This window comes from Oratosquilla oratoria, chromosome 29 (genome assembly GCF_046742065.1).
Source record: "Oratosquilla oratoria isolate Oo_2021 chromosome 29, ASM4674206v1, whole genome shotgun sequence".
Classification (NCBI taxonomy): domain Eukaryota; kingdom Metazoa; phylum Arthropoda; class Malacostraca; order Stomatopoda; family Squillidae; genus Oratosquilla; species Oratosquilla oratoria.
In genome coordinates, this window is record NC_134805.1 from 3903220 (window position 1) to 3923219 (window position 20000).

The 20000-nt window shown below is 40.9% G+C and overlaps 1 protein-coding gene across 4 annotated transcripts in view; it reads right to left on the minus strand.

Annotated features, from left to right (window-relative positions):
- LOC143040582 (uncharacterized) overlaps positions 1-20000 on the minus strand; it is a 395322-nt gene that overhangs the window by 68955 nt on the left and 306367 nt on the right. Inside the window, exon 1 of one of the 4 annotated variants that reach the window (XM_076211662.1) lies at positions 1485-1593. The exons of 2 other annotated variants lie outside the window; for them this stretch is intronic. The gene's annotated coding sequence lies outside the window, so the exon portion shown is untranslated. Of the gene's footprint in view, positions 1-1484; positions 1594-20000 lie in introns of those variants that run through there. One more of the 4 variants, XM_076211664.1, reaches the window with a different exon arrangement.

A 20000-nucleotide genomic window follows, 5' to 3' on the forward strand; every position in this document is an offset into this window, starting at 1 on the left:
TTTGTGTAATACACTTTTAATTTTCTGCTACTTCTATCGTATTTTCTATTTCCTTTCCGTTTTAATTTTTCTGCTATGAACCATCTCCTCACTTTCATATCAACTACTCTCCAAAAGAATTTATCTTTTTCTGACTCTGTTCTTTTCTCGTTTTTTCCCCTTAGCTTCTAGTTTTTTTTCCTCCTCTTTCCTCTTTATTCATTTCTCTTTTTATTCATACCTGTTTATATTGTTCACTGTCAGCTCGTTTACCTGTTTTTTGCTAAAATATTCTTTGCTGTCGTTTGTGACCTGAATTTGATCTTAATTGGCCTAGTCTTATCTGTATCATATTTCTCTAGTCTATATATTTCTTCAATTTCTTTCCCTGTTTCTTGTCCCTCCTCTTGAACTGCTTCTAATATCTTGTTTACCTTTTCCTTTTCCTCTTTTACTCATGTGGTCCTATTTGGATTATACTTCTCTTCCATTCCTAATATAATTATGCATTTCTTTTTGTCCGCTAAGTCTCTTACTATATTCCCCTTTTCTCTCATTACTTTAATAATTGTGTCCTTAGTTTGTTCTTTCATCTTATGTTTCACTATATCTTTAAATACAACTTTGTTGTTCTCCTGGACTTTTGTCCAATCCTGTGCTTCCTTTGCTATGGACTCTTTATTTTCTTTATTCTTCTTCTTTAACTCCCCAATCTCATCTTTTACCTCTTTTAACTGTCTTTTTAATTCTTCTATTTCTTTAGTTAGGTTTTGATTATCCTTCTTTAGTTCTTCCAATTTATCAACTCTTTGGGTAACCTGTGATAATTGGTCAAATCTAACCTCCGATTATTCGTTTTTTTTTTTTTTCTCTCCTCTAGATTTACTAGTCGGGGGAGGTTGTCACCTCCTCCCTCATTAAATCCATAAAAGCAGTTATCTTCTGTTTCCATTGAGCTGCTATTATCTATATTTCTGCTATTGACAACTACTTCCTTGTTGTTCTTCGTCTGTGTATTCTGCCCCCCGTTTGTTTACACCTCTCCTAAAATCCGGGGCGCGTTCGTTCCCTTCCTAGTTTTCTTCCATTTTCTTCAATAACTCCTCTGTTTCTACTATTTCTTTATCTTCCCACTACACCACGAGCTTTCCCCCTTACCTACTAATACAACAAGGTACTCCCTCGACGTTGAAATCCACGAAAATTGCACTTCTTTCCGGAGTTCCAATCTACGCCGTATATCCGACGTACGTGTGTGTGTGTATGTGTGTGTGCATGTGTGTGTGTGTGTGTGTGTGTGTGTGTGTGTGTGTGTGTGTGTGTGTGTGTGTGTGTGTGTGTGTGTTTGTGTATGTTAGTATATCATATGCACCAATCATAAAAATGCTGTTACGTGAATGGAGAAGGTATGATTATCATTAAAGTTTAAAAACTATTAATTGTATAAAACGTATGCAATAAATGGACAATATGTGGTGCTGCTTAAAATAAATATTTATAATTACGGAGGCTGTAACTACACCAAAAGACTTAGTATAGCTAACTTCCACACTTATATGAGCACAGGCAAAGTGGACACTGCCTTGGTATTCTGGGTGACTATGACAAAAGGGAAGCCCAGATAAGATAAGCGTTTTTACTGATAACGACAGTGGATGGATGTCCGACCCTCAAAATTAACTCATAGTACAGTACTTAACTCAAACAACCATAGTTATTGCAAATATTGTTGGTATTTCCAGTGTAGGTAATCGCGAGAACTTGAGTACCAAAATTTCCCTCAAAAATTTAAAAACAATTTAACTGTATCATGCTGTTGCTAGTAGACCGTTTAAGGCATTGTGTCATTCTAACAGTGCATTCGAACAAAAGAATTATGAATATTGTGTAAAATAATTCAGAGAATAATGCGACACTTTAGTTAAGGATTAGTTTTGGGGGTTCTGGCTTTGTTAATTTTTCTCAGCTGCATATCTAAGTATAAATACATATATACATATTCTTGTACATATATACATACATACATACATACATACATACATACATACATACATATATATATATATATGTGGTGCCGTCGATTGATTCAGTGTTTAACCAAGAGCACCTCCAATGGGAGTGATCAGAGATACCCACATAAGAACGATTTGGGTAATAAAAAAAATCAAGGTATACGCTGCCACCACCCAATCGTCTATATGGATATATCTGACCATAAATGGAAACTGCTCCTTGTTATTCACGTCTGACTCCGTCCCCTTTCCTCAGGTCGTTCGGGGTTGGTTCTGGGTAGCGAAAAGGCCTATGCCCAAGTGGGGGTAGTAAAAGAAAATATAAGCGAAGGTCTGCTATGTGTTAATTATTACACTGAAGCAAAAATATAGTAAGGAAATACAAAAGTATATTGTGGTTTTCTCCAACTAATCTATTGATCCTTACAATATGAAAAATATATGGGTATGCGAGACATTTAATAACACAGTTTTTTCTTTCTTATGGGCATCATAAGTAAGGTCACAGGCACGTGGAAAAACGTAGTTATTTACGCTCCAACCTTCCGGTCACTGTATAAGTCTACTTACAATATTGTGTCTACTTCCAGCACTGTGTCTACCTTCAACCTCGTATTCTTATTAGAGAACGATCACAGACAGAATTGTACTCTAAGGATTACACCCTCATAGCTAATGTATATACGCAAAGTGTTTGTGAAGTACACTCCCTTAAACCCCTTTTTCCATATCTGTTATCGGAATCATTTTTGGCATCAGATTCAAAACTTAATAATAATGATAACTATCTACCTACTATATCTGCACTATATCATTTAACTCACATATTGACATTTGTTTTCATTAATCTTACAGAACGTGTTCATACCTGTTATCGGAATCATTTTTGGCATCAGATTAAAATTTTAGCTGCGCACAAAAAGAACGAGACGGCTATGTGTTCGTATCTATGGGTAAACTACTAACCTCCCTGTTGTATTATTTCGTAAAACTTCATTTCGCTTCTCAACAGAGCCCCTAGCTGCTACAATCTCTCCCTAAACTATTTCTCTAGTGGAATCCTGAACTGAAAGTTGGGAATTTTTCCTATTACTCTTAAAATTAATGGCCTTAGCTTACGCCTCTGTCCGAACGTTTAGTGACGTCACGGGTGGGCGGAGCTACGGTGCGCCCGCTACGTTCGAGAACATTCTAATGTCGTCTCGAAACTCAGTTGAACCAAAATCAGCTGAAATATATTTGTAGCTATCTCCTATTGTATGTTCTTCTTCAATGATTATAGTAAGGCTCTTTGCCAACACATCTTGATAGGCAGACATAGAATAGAATAAATTCATGGTCTATTAAGGCTCTATTTTCTACTTTGCTTCTTGGTTGAGTAAAACCGTCACGACGTCCATAATACCCAGTCTCTCAAATCAACACTCAAATAAATAAATAGATAAATAAAACGAAATTCCAAAAATAATATCCCTTCAAAATTCCTGTCCTTACATATATATATGTATATACATACATATATGTATATATATATATATATATATATGTATACATATATATATATATATATATATATGCATATAGGTACACACACACACACACACACACACACACACACACACACACACACACACACACACACACACACACACACACACACACACACACACACACACACACACACACACACACACACACATATATATATACATATATATATATATACATATACATATATATACTGTATATATATACATATATACATATATATATACATATATATATGTATATATATATATATATATATATACTTATATACATATATATATACATTAATTTTATGACAGTTGCATGCAGGATTCGAACCCACTGCACTCGGCCATCCGTAGATTACCGTAACAGCGCCCTAGACCACTACACCAAAGAATCTATAAGATCCTTGAAACCTGGAATCGAACTGATTCCCGAGAGAAGGAAGATCACTTATTTCGGCGATCCGAATTCCTGTTTTACTCAAGGACCAAGCTCACCAGTGGTAAGAGGTAAGGACCGGAACGAATCCCTTTCACGCTTATCGCCATTGTCACTACGAGAGAAATTCGCTAATAGCAGCGACATAAATCCGATAATTTTTATGACAGTTGCATGCAGGATTCGAACCCTCTGCACTCGGCCATCCGTAGATTACCGTAACAGCGCCCTAGACCACTACACCACAGAATCTATAAGATCCTTGAAACCTGGAATCGAACTGATTCCCGAGAGAAGGCAGATCACTTATTTCGGCGATCCGAATTCCTGTTTTACTCAAGGACCAGGCTCACCAGTGGTAGGAGGTAAGGACCGGAACGAATCCCTTTCACGCTTATCGCCATTGTCACTACGAGAGAAATTCGCTAATAGCAGCGACATAAATCCGATAATTTTTCATGACAGTTGCATGCAGGATTCGAACCCTCTGCACTCGGCCATCCGTAGATTACCGTAACAGCGCCCTAGACCACTACACCACAGAATCTATAATATCCTTGAAACCTTGAATCGAACTGATTTCCGAGGGAAGGAAGATCACTTATTTCGGCGATCCGAATTCCTGTATATATATAAGAGAAATTCGCTAATAGCAGCGACATAAATCCGATAATTTCATGACAGTTGCATGCAGGATTCGAACCCACTGCACTCGGCCATCCATAGATTACCGTAACAGCGTCCTTGAGTAAAACAGGAATTCGGATCGCCGAAATAAGTGATCTTCCTTCCCTCGGGAATCAGTTCGATTCCAGGTTTCAAGGATTTTATAGCTTCTGTGGTGTAGTGGTCTAGGGCGCTGTGAAGGTGATCTACGGATGGCCAAGTGCAGTGGGTTCGAATCCTGCATGCAACTGTCATAAACATTATCGGTTTGATGTCGTTGCTATTAGCGAATTTCTCTCATATATATATGTATATATAAATATATATATATACATATATATATATATATATATATATATATATATATATATATATATATATATGAGTGGTAGGGTGGTGAGATGAACACCGAGAATCGTTGAAGTTTTTATTAACTGACGTTTCGCTTTTAACAGAGCTTCTTCAGAGTGTACAAACATGGTCGGGAAATCAACAATTTTATACCTTACATCATTCCGCGTTCCTTCCTTAACCCAGCCCCTCCCTCCCTCTCGTACCCCTCAACTCCTGTAGGATCATCCAGCCGGACGTTTTGGACAGCTTGATAAAACCATCACGATGGTTACAGCAGGGCTGGGATGCAATGAAAGCTGCCTCTACAATTTTTCGTTTTTTCTTGTCTAACCTTTGTTTTAATATTTCCACTCCGTCCCAGATAGGTAAATGTCCGTATTTCTCCGCATGAACCACCATATATTTTCCATTTTTCAGGTCTTTTGTCTTTTTTCCATTTTATCCAACCTTTATCTCTTTGGTCTTTTAACTCCCTACATCTTTTGTTGTACCAGCACTTTACATATTCTTTTTCTTGCTTTTGTCTTTGGACATACTTTTCCACTCCTTTATAAATTTTTGTCAAAATATTCCATTTATCTTCTACTGCTGTTTCCTTCTTGTGTATTCTTTCCCAGTCTGTTTTTTTTTTTTTTTTTTAAGAATTCTCTTAATTTGCCAAAAGAAAAAAAATCATACATCAATCTTCCCTTTCTATATTGTTCATTTTTTCATGTATTTTTCCTCATTTAGTTCCAGTTCAACTAATATGTGGTCACTTTTCTTATTGGTGTGTTATATTCAATCTTATCAACTATTTCGGGTTCTGATGCGATTATTAGGTCCAGTCTCGATGGTCCTTCCTCATATCTGTACCTAGCATGCTCTTGAATCCATTGAGTCATTGTATGCTCTATAATCTTATCAAGTAGCACATTTCCCCATAGGTCGTTTCCACCCTTCACTGTCATCTCTTCCCAGCAGATATCTTTACAATTAAAGTCACCCATTATACCTATTCTTCCTCCATCTCACATATCTTATTTAGTGTTATTCTTGTGTCTTCTAACATACTTTTGTGTTCTCTCTCTTCCCACGAAGCCGTTTAGGAGGCACATAATTTGCTACAAACTTCCTGCTCTTCCCATCCCTGTCCTCCACTTTCATCATAATCATCTCTACTCTATTCTTTCCATATGTGACATTCTACACACTTATATCTTTCCTAGTCAGGAACATAACTCCACCCCCTTGTTCTACCTCTGTTTCTAATCCAATAATTATATGCACCATGTCCTACACTGTTAGGTGGTAGTGGATCTTTAGATTTTGTCTCTACAATACCCATAATGTCTAGTTCTTTTTCCTTCAGGTAATCATTCAGTACGTTCAAGTCTGTTATTAAGCCATCTATATTTGTATAAAATACTTTTAATTTTCTGATACTTCCATCGTGTTTTCTGTTTCCCTTTTGTTTTTCTCTGTTATGAACCATTTCCTCACTTTCATATTCACTACTCTCCGAAAGAATTTCTCTTTTTCTGACTCTGTTCTTTTCTCGTTTTCCCCCCTTAGCTTCTAGTCTTTTTGTTTTCTCCTCCTCACTTTCCTCTTTATTCATTTCTCTTTTTATCTATACCTGTTTATATTGTTCACTGTCAGCTACTTTCCCTGTTTGTGCTAAATTATTCTCTACTGTCGTTTGTGACCTGAATTTGATCTTAATTGGTCTGGTCTTATCTGTATCATATTTCTCTAGTCTATATATTTCTTCAATTTCTTTCCCTCTTGAACTACTTCTTATTTATTGTTTACCTTTTCCTTTTCCTCTTTTACTCATGTGGTCCTATTTAGATTATACTTCTCTTCCACCCCTAATATAATTATACTTTTTTTTTGTCCACTAAGTCTCTTACTATATTCTCCTCTTCTCTCATCACTTTAATGACTGCGTCCTTAGTTTGTTCTTTCATCTTATGTTTCACTATATCTGTAAATACAACTTTGTTATTTTCTTGGACTTTTGTCCAACCATGTGCTTCCTTTGCCATTGACTTTTTATTCTCTTTATTCTTCTTCTTTAATTCCTCATTCTCATATTTTGCTTCTTTTAACTGTCTTTTTAATTCTTCTATTTCTTTAGTTAGGTTTTGGTTCTCCTTCTTTAGTTCTTCCAATTTATCACCTCCTTCCGTAATCTGTGTAAGTTGGCTGAACCTAGCCTTCCAATGTTTTGTTATTTTCTCTAGTTTTTCTTCTAGACTTGCTAATCGGGGGAGGTTGGCACTCCCCCCCCCCCATTAAATCCATGGGAATTATTATCTTGACTTTCTATTGTGCTGCTTTTATCTATATTTCTAAACTTAATGCTTTTACTGATATTTTCGACTTTGCCTGCATCGTCTGCAGCTCTTTTGTTGACATTTCTCCTGACGTCCGGGGCTCATTTCCTTTCATTTCCTTCAGTAATCCCTCCCTTTCTCATTTTTCTTCACCTTCCCACTACACCACGAGCTTTCCCCTTTACTATTAATACAACAAAGGTACTCCCTCGTTGTTGCGATTGATGAATCTTGATGTTTTCTTTGAGTTCCAAACTTCGTTGTCACTTTGATCGACGTGTGTGTGTGTGTGTGTGTGTGTGTGTGTGTGTGTGTGTGTGTGTGTAAGTATGTGTGTGTGTGTGTGTAAGTATGTGTGTGTGTGTGTGTGTGTGTGTGTGTGTGTGTGTGTGTGTGTGTGTGTGTGTGTGTGTGTGTGTGTGTGTGTTTGTGTATTGGTACTGGCTGTATGTTATTGTGGTAAATTAGCATGCAATTGATACTTTAGGGTGTATATGGGGCGCCCCTACGGACCAGCGCCATAAATTATTTTGTCTGTGATAAAGGAAAATTCTGTTCATAGAGAAATTATGACACTTTTATACTACGACTGCCCCTCCATTATGCTGTCTTCGGGGGATATGATAAGAAGTCCTGCTATCTGTAACCCCTAAAAAAAAATAAAGGCATAAGAGGGTCTGGGATTTTTCCAACCAGTACCCTAAGTTATGGGTCTTTTAATGTGCGTGGATGTGGTACGGATGAGAGTAAAAGGGAAGAGATAGGCAGTATGTTTGTGAGAAGAAAGATGGATGTGCTGGCTTTGAGTGAAACTAAAATGAAAGGGAGGGGTGGGTGTGAGTTTGGGAGTATAGCTGGGAGGTTCTCAGGAGTGAAGAGGGGAAGAGGGAGAGAAGGTGTGGCTATACTAGTAATCAAAGAGAGTGGAGTAGAAGGAGTTTTCTTCAAGGTTGATGTGGATGCAGGTAAAGCTGGGAAGGGAGATGTGGGTTTTTGTAAGTGCGTATGGGCCTGGTAGTGAGAAGAACGTAGAAGAAAGGGAGGCTTTTTGATTTAAATGAGTGCATAAAAGGATTAGGGAGAAATGTCAATGTAGTTGTATTGGGAGACCTTAATGCTAGGGTAGGAAACGAAAAAATAGATGGCGTGATTAGGAAGTATGGAGTTCCAGGTAAAAATCGTAGTGGAGAATTGATGATGGAGATGTGTCTTGAAAGAGAGTTGATGATAGCAAATACAATATTTCGGAAGAAAGTCAAACATAAGTAAACATGGTAGAGGGTGGTGGATGAAAGAGTGGTAGATAGAGCGTTAATGGACTATATAGTGGTGACCAGGAGTATGGTAGGAAAAGCTAAGGATGTACATGTTCTAAGTGGAGAGAGTGGGGGAATATCAGATCATTTTCTGGTGGAAGGTAAATTGAGAAAGGAGAATAAGTGGAGAAAGAGGAAAAGGGCAGAAGATAGGGAAGTACTTAGAGTGAACTACTTAAATGAGAAATAAGAGAAGAAGGAGTATAAGAAGAAGCTGAGAGAGGAGTGGGAGGGAGTGAAAGATAGAGTAGAACTAGGAGTGGAGGACGAATGGGGATTGTTCAATGAGGGAGTCATAAGGTGTGCAAAGATGGTGTGTGGAACAAGGAGGGCAGGAGGAAATAGAAGGAAAGGTAGTGAGTGGTGGGATGAGGAAGCAAAGAAGGGTGTAGAAGAGAAGAAGCAGGCATTTATAGATTGGCTACAAATTAGGACGAGGGAATCGTATGAGAGGTACAAAGTAAAGGAAAGGGGAGTTAATCATAAGGTAAAGGAAGCAAAGAGGAGATCAGCTGTGAAATGGGGCAAGAGTATGGCAGAAAATTTTGAAAGTAATAAAAAGATGCTTTGGAAAGAAATTAAAAGAGGAAGAGGAGGTGAATCAAGTAGAGAAGAAAAGGTAAATGGTGCAGATGGAGAGATGATAATGGAAGAGAAGGTAGTGAGAGGAAGGTGGGCAGAGTATTTTAGGGAGTTGCTAAATGTGAAGGAGGATAGGGATGGAAAGGTAGTTGTAGTGGGGACCGCTAAGAAAATGAGAGTGATGAATGAGGAAAATTGAGGAGAAATGGGGAAGGTTGAAGTGAAAGCAGCTGTTAAGATGATGAGAGCAGGTAAGGTACCAGGGTTGGATGGATGCCATGTAGAATGCCTGAAAAATGGAGGCAGAGCTATGGTGGACTGGCTGGTGAGGTAATTTACTGTTTGTTTAAGAAAGGGTAGAGTGACGTAGGACTGGAGCAGTGCCTATATCCTCCCGCTTTAAAAGGGAAAGGGAGACAAGTGTGAGTGTAGTAATTTCAGAGTGATCATCTTGTGAGTGTAGTTGGGAAGGCTTATGGGAGAATCTTGATTGAGAGGATTAGGAGAGTAACAGAGGGAGTAATTGGTGAGCAACAATGTGGTTTTAGGACAGATAGGGGTCGCATAGATCAGATTTTTGTGGTAAGACAGATATGTGAGAATGCTATTGGAAAAGGTAAGGATGTTTTTTTTTATGAATTTGGAAAAAGCTTACGACAGGGTAGACAGGAAGGCAATGTGGGAGGTATTGCAGATATATGGGAGAGGAGGAAAGCTGATAAGAGCAGTCAAGAGTTTTTATGAGAGTAATAGAGCTTGTGTTAGGGTTAGAAATGAAGAGAGTGAATGGTATGAGGTAAAGGTGGGACTTCGTCAGGGATGTGTTATGTCGCCCTGGCTGTTCAATCTATACATGGATGGGGTGGTGCGAGAGGTGAATGCAAGGGTGGTGGGTCAGGGGTTGGAGATGGTTAAAGAAAATAGAGAAAAGTGGGAAATAAGCCAGTTGTTGTTTGCTAACGACACTGCGCTTATAGCAGGATCAGAGAAGGGAATGAAGAAGTTAGTGACAGAGTTTGAGAAGGTGTGTGAAAGAAGGAATCTGAAGAAAAATTTGGGTAAAGGTAAGGTGATGAGATGTACAAGTGGAGTGAGTGACAGCAGTCTAGAAGTGAGCATAAAGGGAGAGAGACTGGAGGAAATGGATAGTTTTAGGTACTTGGGTGCGAATGTGGCAGGAAAGAAGGAGTGGAGGTGGAGGTAGAATGTAGACTGAGAGAAGCGAATAAATACTTTGGATGAATAAGAAATGTAATGAGGAATAGACATCTGGGAATGGATACTAAGAGGAGATTATATGAAGGAATGATTGTGCCGACAGCACTGTACGGGGCAGAAAGATGGAACATAAGAGAGGAAGAGAGAAAGAGTTTAAATATGTTTGAGATGAAATGTCTGAGAAGTATGACAGTGGTTACTAGGCCAGATAGAGTGAGAAATAAGGAGGTGAGGAGGAGCACAGGGGTGGAAAGGGAGTAGGAAGTTCGAGTTGGTGAAAGAGTATTAGGATTTGTAAAAGAGATGTGGACGTGGTAAAAGGGGCATTACAAAAGAGAGGAATGTCTGTTGAGGAAGGACGTGGTAAAAGGGGCATTACAAAAGAGAGGAATGTCTGTTGAGGAAGGACGGGAGAGGACAGAAGATAGTGGTGAATAGAGAAGGGTTGTATATGGATGATGCTGTGATGCATTAGGGGGAGTGGTTGGGGGATGGGGGATGAGGAAGTACGTATGAGAAATAATATGACGCAGACCGAAGGGATTTCTCCCCGTCTTCTTTTCTTTATGAGGGGACGGAAAGAGGAGGGGGGTCGCCGAATTAATGAAGCGTCCCTGCTGTGAATGTGTTGTGTCTTGCGACACTGCTTCTAACTCAGGGCAGTGGACAGGATGCAGGGATGACTCGTCATCCAGGAGGTGCCAAGACTAAAGGGAGGGAGGAGGGGGTTGGAATATATTGGGGATGGAATGGCTACCCCCCGTGTAAGGGGGAAAAGAGCCTTTGGTATATGTATGTATATATATATATATGTATATATATATGTATATATATATATATATATATATTTATATATATATAGTGGTAAATAGGATTATGATAGGAAGAGTTAAGGATGTACATGTGCTAAGGGGAGAGGGTGGGGGAATATCAGATCATTTTCTGGTGGAAGGTAAGTTGAGAGTTGAGGACAGATGGAGAAAGAGGAAAGGGACAAAAGGTAGGGAGGTGCTTAGAGTGAACTCTTTAAATGAAGAGGAAAAGGAGAAGGAGTACAAGAAGCTGAAGGAGGAGTGGGAGGGAGTGAAGGATAAAGTAGAGGTAGGTGTGGAGGAGGAATTGGGATGGTTCAAGGAGGGAGTCACAAAATGTGCAAAGATGGTGTGTGGAACAAGAAGGACAGGGGGAAATAGAAGAAAGGGTAGTGAATGGTGGGATGAGGAAATGAAGAAGGTTGTAGAAGAGAAGAAGCGAGCTTACACAGATTGGTTACAAAATAGGACGAGGGAGTCATATGAGACATACAAAGAAAAGAAAAGAGAAGTAAAGAAAAAGGTAAAGGAGGCAAAGAGGAGAGCAGATGTAAAATGGGGTAAGAGTATGGCAGAATTTTTTTAAAGTAATAAAAAGATGTTTTGGAAAGAAATTAAGAGAGGAAGAGGAGGCGAATCAAGTAGAGTAGGTAAAATATGCAGATGGAGAGATGATAATGGAAGAGAAGGCAGTAAGGGGAAGATGGGCAGAATATTTTAGGGAGTTGCTAAATGTGAAGGAGGATAGGGAGAGAAAGATAGTTGCAGTGGGAAATGCTAAGAAAATGAGAGTGATGAGTGAGGAAAGTAGAGGAGAAATAAGGAAGGATAAAGTGAAGGCAGCAGTTAAGATGATGAAAGCAGGTAAGGCACCTGATCTGGATGGATGCCATGCAGAATATCTTAAAAAAGGAGGTATAGTGATGGTGGACTGGTTGGTGAGGTTATTTAATGTTTGCTGGAGAGAGGGTAGAGTGCCGGAGGACTGGAGGAGTGCTTGTATAGTTCCACTTTACAAGGGAAAAGGGGACAAATGTGAATGCAGTAGTTTCAGAGGGATTAGCTTGTGAAGTGTAGTTGGGAAGGCTTATGGGAGGATCTTGATTGAGAGGATTAGGAGAGGAACAGAGGGCGTAATTGGTGAGGAACAGTGTGGATTTAGGACAGGTAGAGGTTGTGTAGATCAGATCTTTGTGGTAAGACAGATATGTGAGAAAGCTATAGGAAAGGGGAAGGATGTTTTTTTGGCCTTTATGGATCTGGAAAAGGCTTACGACAGGGTGGACAGAAAGGCACTGTGGGAGGTTATGCGGATATACGGGATAGGAGGAAAGCTTCTCGGAGCTGTCAAGAGTTTTTATGAGAGTAGTAGAGCTTGTGTCAGGATTGGAAATGGAGAGAGTGAGTGGTTTGAGGTAAAGGTGGGACTTCGTCAGGGATGCGTTATGTCACCCTGGCTGTTCAACTTATACATGAATGGGGTAGTGCGAGAGGTAAATGCAAGAGTAGTGGACAAGGGATTGGAGATGGTTAAAGAAAATGGAGAAAAGTGGGAGGTGAGCCAGCTGTTGTTTGCGGACGACACTGCACTTGTGGCAGGATCGGAGGAGGGATTGAGGAAGTTGGTGATAGAAGAAAGATGAAGATAAATGTGGGTAAAAGTAAGGTGATGAGATGTACAAGGGGTGAAAGTGGCAGTAATCTGGAAGTGAGCATTAAGGGAGAACAACTGGAGGAAATGGATAGTTTTAGATATTTGGGTGCAAATGTGGCAGGAAAAGGTGGAGTGAAGGTGGAGGTAGAATGTAGATTGAGAGAAGTGAGTAAATGCCTTGGTGGATTAAAAAGTGTAATGAGGAATAGAAATTTGGGAATGGATGCTAAGAGGAGACTGTATGAAGGAGTGATTGTGCCAACAGCACAGTATGGAGCAGAAACATGGAAAATAAGAGAGGAAGAGAGAAGGAGCTTGAATGTGTTTGAGCTGAAGTGTCTGAGAAGTATGATGGGGGTTACTAGGCTAGATAGGGTGAGAAATGAGGAGGTGAGGAGGAGAACAGGGGTGGAAAGGGAGCTGGGAGATAGGGTTGATGAAAGAGAATCAGGATGGTTTGGACACATGGAAAGAATGAGTGAAGAAAGACTAGTAAAGGAGGAATGGAAGGCAGATGTGGAGGGAGTGAAAATGAGGGGACGTCCTAGGATGAGATGGATTGATGGGGTGAAGGGGGCTTTGGGGAAGGGGGGAATGTCTGTTGAGGAAGGACGGGAGAGGACAGAAGACAGGGGTGAATGGAGAATGGTTGTATATGGAAGATGTTGTGATGCATGAGGTGGAATGGACGGGGGGATGGGGGGTGAGGTAGTGTGTGTGAGCAAAATTTTGACGCAGCCCGAAGGGATTTCTCCCCGTCCTCTCCTTTATATGGGGGGACGGAGAGGGGGGTCGCCGATTTAATGAGGTGGCCTTGCTGTGGATGTGCTGCGTCTTGCGACACTGCTTCTGACTCAGGGCAGTGGACAGGGTGCAGGGATGACCCGTCATCTAGGAGGTGCTAAGATGGGAGGGAGGGTGGAGGGGTGTGGAGTGTTTTCGGGGATGGAATGGGTGGGAATGATTTTATGCCTTTTCCTTTTTGGCTACCTCCCTAGTAAGGGGAAAAAAGCCTTGGTATATGTATGTATGTATGTATGTATATATATATATATATATATATATATATATATATATATATATTTGTGTCATAATGATATTCGGAAATAAACTCTCCTACTGGGATTCGAACCCTCGCCTGATCGCATTGGTTTTTTATGAGACGAAGACTATACTGTCACGCCCCCGTGACCCTACAAAACGAAATGACTTAGTTCACGGATTAATCGTTCCGCCGTGGGCACTTACGTGAAGCGTGTATGTACTGTATTTCATCAAATCATTTATACAGGCTAGTCTTCTAACAAATGTTTTTGTCATTATGACATTTGGAAATAAACTCTCCTACTGGGATTCGAACCCTCGCGTGAGCGCCTTCCTTTTTATAAGACGAAGACCGTACCGTAATGCCACCGTGACCCTACAAAAAAGAAACAAATTACAAAGGATTACAAAGGCGGAGCATACCGACAGGAGACCTTTTGATCCATATCTAGGTCGGATGCGAATTTTTTTTTATAATAATAAAATAATAAATAAAAACTATAATAATGTAAATGACAAATAAAATACATAAATAAATGCATAGGTGGAAAAAGCAATTTGTACGTTGTACGTCTGTCAATAGGTAACGGTACGATCAGTTGTACCACTCCCCCCACCCCGTCCCCGGCGTCGACCTGGGCGAGTGTGGGGGAGGGGAAAAGTGGACAGTGTGTGTGTGAGCAACAATGATAAAGTCGCTTTCTCTCTAACTGGCAATGTTGGAAGAGTCACCCAATAGTGGGTTATACGCAGTTACAGGGAGGGACAAGTCACGTATTGTGCCGCCAAATTATCACTTGACCATAGTCATGCCAAATATGTCAACGAGCGCAGAGACCAAAGGAGACGCACAAGTCTGTAAGTCAATATTGGCTTAATTATGTAGTATTTCTATATGCGAACTTCGAGATATGATTGTATACCTGATGTCAATATGTGATTTTATTTCTATATACGAATTTCGAGATATGATTGTATACCTGATGTCAATATGTGATGTGGGAGTTATGACAACGTGTTTGTTGGTATTTATGTATATTTGCAGTTTATACAAATTTATTACAATAAAGCATTCTTTCTAAAATGACCTGCAACCAGCGTCAACTCAGAACTTCGTTTTAATCCCTGCGTACCCTAAGGAACACTACACAGTCATTATATTCAAGTCACCGTCATAGAGCAGGCCAAGGTGGTGAGATGACAGAGGAAGCCAGCGGTCATACGTCACCTGGGAGCCTTGTGCCGGCTAATCGCTGATGAAAATGTAGCCGGCATCGCGGATAAACTGGACCGTGTCCGTACATCCTTCACAGAGTTCGAATCGTCACACGACGTTTACTAATCGTTCCTGGGCGACGATGAAGATGAATTAGAGGCTAGTGAAACATGGTATAAGGAAACGGAGGAGGAGTACATTAAGGTGATTACGAATGCTCGAGCGTTCATTTAGGTAAGGACTCAAACTGAAACTCCGTGTGCGAAGCCCCTCGTAGAGAGTGAAAGTGAACAGTCAGATATCTTACCGGCCGAACTAGTTAGGATCTTGAATATACCCAAAGTTGAGTTGGACGTGTTTGAAGAGAACCCTCTTGAGTACGAGTTGTTTATTAGTGTTCAACGAACTCATAGACAATAGAGTGAGTGAGCCTCAGGTCAAATTGACCCGTCTATTACAATGTATCAAAAGGTCGGCGAAAGCTGCTATAAAAAATTGTGCACTAGATGGAAATAGCGCCGGTTACGCGCAAGCACGCGCCATATTAATACACAGGTTTGGTAATTCTCACCTTGTATCTCAACAAATTGTTAATGATTTGAAAAATGGTAAAATGGTGTCTAAGCCTCAAGAGTTGAGGCAATTGGGGGATGACTTGACAATGGCAGTGGCCTCTTTTTGAAAATTAGAATTGTATGAAAAGTTTAACACTCAACAATGTATTTTAGATATTTTCCAGAGGTGTCAGGGATTCATTCGTAACAGTTCAATAACGTCACGGCAGATGAGGCATGTGATCCGGTTTATGGGTTATCCACAGGAAAGGGTCAAAATGTGAAGGGTACAAGTTTTGAGTCTAAATACCCCGTCAAGTTAGGGCGTGCTGGTAGCACATATGTAGTGTGCGGGGAAGAACACAGACTGTTCTACAGTGAGGAATTTAAAAGCATGAAACCTGAAGGTTGTTTGGAAGTCGTGAAAAGACACAAGCTGTGCTTTAATTGCTTGCTGGGGGGGGGGGTACGGGGCGAGCAAATGCTTCAAACAATCCATTTGTTCCGTTGCTGGATGTGGTCTAAAGCATACGAAATTCATCCACGTTCCAGCAAAGGACTCTCAGAGTATTAGGGGCGTAGTTGAAAATTCAGTGTCAAGAATCAATTGTGGTCATGAATGGTTATGTCACTAATGCTTGATCGAAGATTTATCTACCCATTTCACCAGTTATTGTAGATAATAAAATTGAAGTCACAGTGTTGGTGGATAGTGGATCAGACACTACTATTTAGTCACGGAAAGGGTGGCCCACAGGTTGGGTCTGAAGGGAGACCTTAAGGAGTACACCATGAGTACTCTAGGGGGGAACAGGGAAACTCAATCAAAGGTAGTATCCCTTAGCCTTACGTCACTGGATGGCAGACGAAAGGCCAGCGTTACAAATGCCATGGTCGTTCCAAGAGTACCTGTTAGGCAACCACCTGTCAAAATTGAGTTTGATAAATTCCCCTACTTAAAGGGCATACCATTGAGCACTAGTCAAGTATCTGAGCCAGACATTTTTATAGGAATGGACAACGCTTGGCTCATAAAACCACTGGAGGTCAGAGGGGGTTCAGGTGAGAGCAAGCACCAACCTTATGCCACGAGGACTTACTTTGGATGGTCGGTGAATGGCCCAATTAGTGCAGGGAAGTCTCATAATGCCGGCTCGTGCTTTGCGATCTCAATCGAAGCGGATGTTGAGCACTTGTGGATGATGGAAAATTAATGTGGAGATAGGGCGCCATCTCAGAACGACTAGAAGATTATCAACCTTTGGCATAAAGATACAAGATACGAAGATGGGCATTATGTACTGCCGATACCTTGGCGAGGTGAGACAAACTTGCCCAATAATCGTGACGTTGCCGAGAGACGATTAAGAAGTTTGAACCAAAGGTTGGTGAAATCCGGAATATTGAATGTATACTCTGAGAATATTTCAGATTTGTTAAGGAAGGGGTATGCAGAGTATGTTTCCGAGGTTGATTTAAAGAGAGATGATGGGGAGGTGTGGTACCTCCCGCATCTTGCTGTTACGAGTGAAACCAAACCAGGTAAGGTAAGAGTCGTATTCGATTGTGCTGCTCAAAAGAATGGAGTCAGTCTGAACAGTCAGTGCCTACAGGGCCCAGATCTGAATAATAAGTTGATTCACGTGTTACTCCACTTTCGCCAACATCATTACGCCATCACGGTCGACATTGAGGCCGTGTATCACCAGGTCAAAATTCCCATTAGCGACAGAGACGCTTTAAAGTTTCTATGGTATGTTGATAATGAAGTAAAAGAGTTAAGAATGACCTCACATCCGTTTGGCAGAATATGGTGCGCTAGTAGTAGCACCTGCGCTTTGCGGAAAACTGTTGAAGACATGCAACCTCGTGAGAAAATAAAAGACACGTAATTCCGGTCATTTTACGTTGACGATATGTTGAAGTCTGTAGCGTCACCCGAAGAGACAATTAAGGTAATTGAAGAAACAAGGAGTGTCCTCAGACACGGAAGTTTTAGCTTAACCAAATTCATGATAAATAACGTCAAATTGCTAGAGAGCATCGATGAGCAAGACAGGGCTAAGGAAGCAAAGGAATTGACATCAAATAAGCATAGCAAAGTGCTTGGGATTAAATGGGACGTCGAGAACGACTGTTTCGTTTTCGTTAGCAAGGGTGTTCAAACACAGAATGTGACTAGACGGGTTATGTTGAGCCAACTTGCTTCGACTTACGATCCTTTAGTTTTAATTTTGCCAATCATTTTTCCTGCCAAGATCTTGTTCCAGGAGTTCACTAGGCTTAAGATATCTTGGGACGAAAGTATTCCTAGATCTATGTGTCAGAAGTTGTTGAAATGGATAGCTTCACTAAATGAAATCTCGAGACTTCGCTTCCCTATGTGTGTTTTGCTATTAGAATTAAATGGTTGTACTTCAGAATTACATCACTTTTGTGATGCAAGTGAGGTTGCCTTTGGTGCTTGCACTTATATCAGGACAATCAATCAAGATGGGAAGGTGCATGTAGCTCTGCTAGCCAGTAAAGCCAGAGTAACTCCCATCAGAGGAATTACTATACCAAGATTGAAGGTTTCGGCCGCCGTTGAAGCAGCAAAATCAGATCCTTTGTAAGAAGAAAGTTGGATATCCCCTTGCTCAAATCTAACTTTTGGTCTGACAGTAGTATAGTTCTGGCATATATACAGAACGAGACAAGAAGGTTTAAGACCTTCGTAGCAAATCGTGTTGCACTCATTAGACAGGTTCCAGAGGCTAATGAGTGGCATCATGTTAGTGGTGAAGACAATCCAGCAGACATATTATCTCGGGGATGCTTCGTAGACAATTTGCCGGTTTCTTGGTTTAATGGTCCTCCCTTCTTGTCAAATTAAAGTGTGCATGGCCAGCGCAAGATAATCTTGTAGGGAGCCTTCAGGATGAAGACCCGGAAGTGAGGCGTGACATACACCCCACGAGTATTGTACAAATGTGTCAGTTGGGCATCACCCAACACCCGATCGATACGTTGATTGAACATTATTCAAGCTTTTACAAATTAAAGAAGGCTGTTGGTCGGTGGTTAAGGGTAATTTCATTCTTTAAGGTGACGAAGATTCCGCCGAGTTCACCATTTGAGGTCCATGAACTAAAGCACGCAGAAAATTGAATTGTCAAGTATGTTCAAGGACGTGCTTATTTTTATGAATTCAAGAACATTAAAGCAGGGAAAACTGTGTTAAAGTCCAGTTCATTATATAAACTGTCTCCTATTATTATAGATGGTCTGTTAGTAGTTGGTGGTAGACTCAAGCATGCAGCCTTGACTGAGCGAGCCATACATTCTGTGATCCTCCCTCATAACCACGGGTTGTCTACGTTGATTGTACGGGATTGCCATGATTCCTCCCATGTAGGGGTAGAATGGACACTCAGTCAGGTGCGTAAGAAATTCTAGATCATACGGGGCAGAAAACTGGTGAAGCGCGTCAAAATGGATTGCATAGTTTGTAAGAGATTATACGGGGCCCCCATCAACCAAAGAATGTCTGACCTCCCTCCTGAGAGGTGTGAACCAGGGGGGCCTGTAACTGGATGCCGTTACTGGGCTAGTGACGACCGGGAAGATTGACAGTCGGTTTTAGCTTCTGGGTTTTATTGACGTCACTGTGTACATACACTCGCACACCCGGCCCAGACTAGGCCAAAAAGGAGACTGACCGCGACCTGACCCCGGCAACCCTTAAATACTCTCCTTGAGTACCAAAAAGTAGCTTACCTCTGGTTGGCAAAGGGTTGCCGGGCATAGGCCTGAAGTGTGTTTCTTTGAGTATACAAATACCTGAAGTACAGGCTTATTAAAGACTTAACTCTAACATACTTATTACAAGTCCGAAGGCCGACTACTTCTACACAGACTGCGAATACATGGTTCCTCTCACTGCTGATGCCGCGATGGTATAAGCCGACATAGTACATGTGGGGGATTGTCCACCACAGGCCTGCCTTTAGGTACGTAGGAGTAGACCTGTTTGGACCCTTCCATGTTGAATTCGGGAGATCAGAAATGAAATGTTACGGGTGTCTATTCACATTGAGAAGCTTGATAGCATTTATCAACGGTTTCGTACGCTTCACAGCGAGGCGAGGTTATCCCAGTAAGGTGTGTTCAGGCAATGGTACTAACCTAGTAGGAACAAGGGCTGAATTAGCACGCATTGTACGAGATCTTGACCGATCCTTGATCGTAAGAGAAATACGTCGACGTGACGTTGAATCGCCGTTCAACCCGCCTTCCGTGTCACACCACGGAGGCGTCTG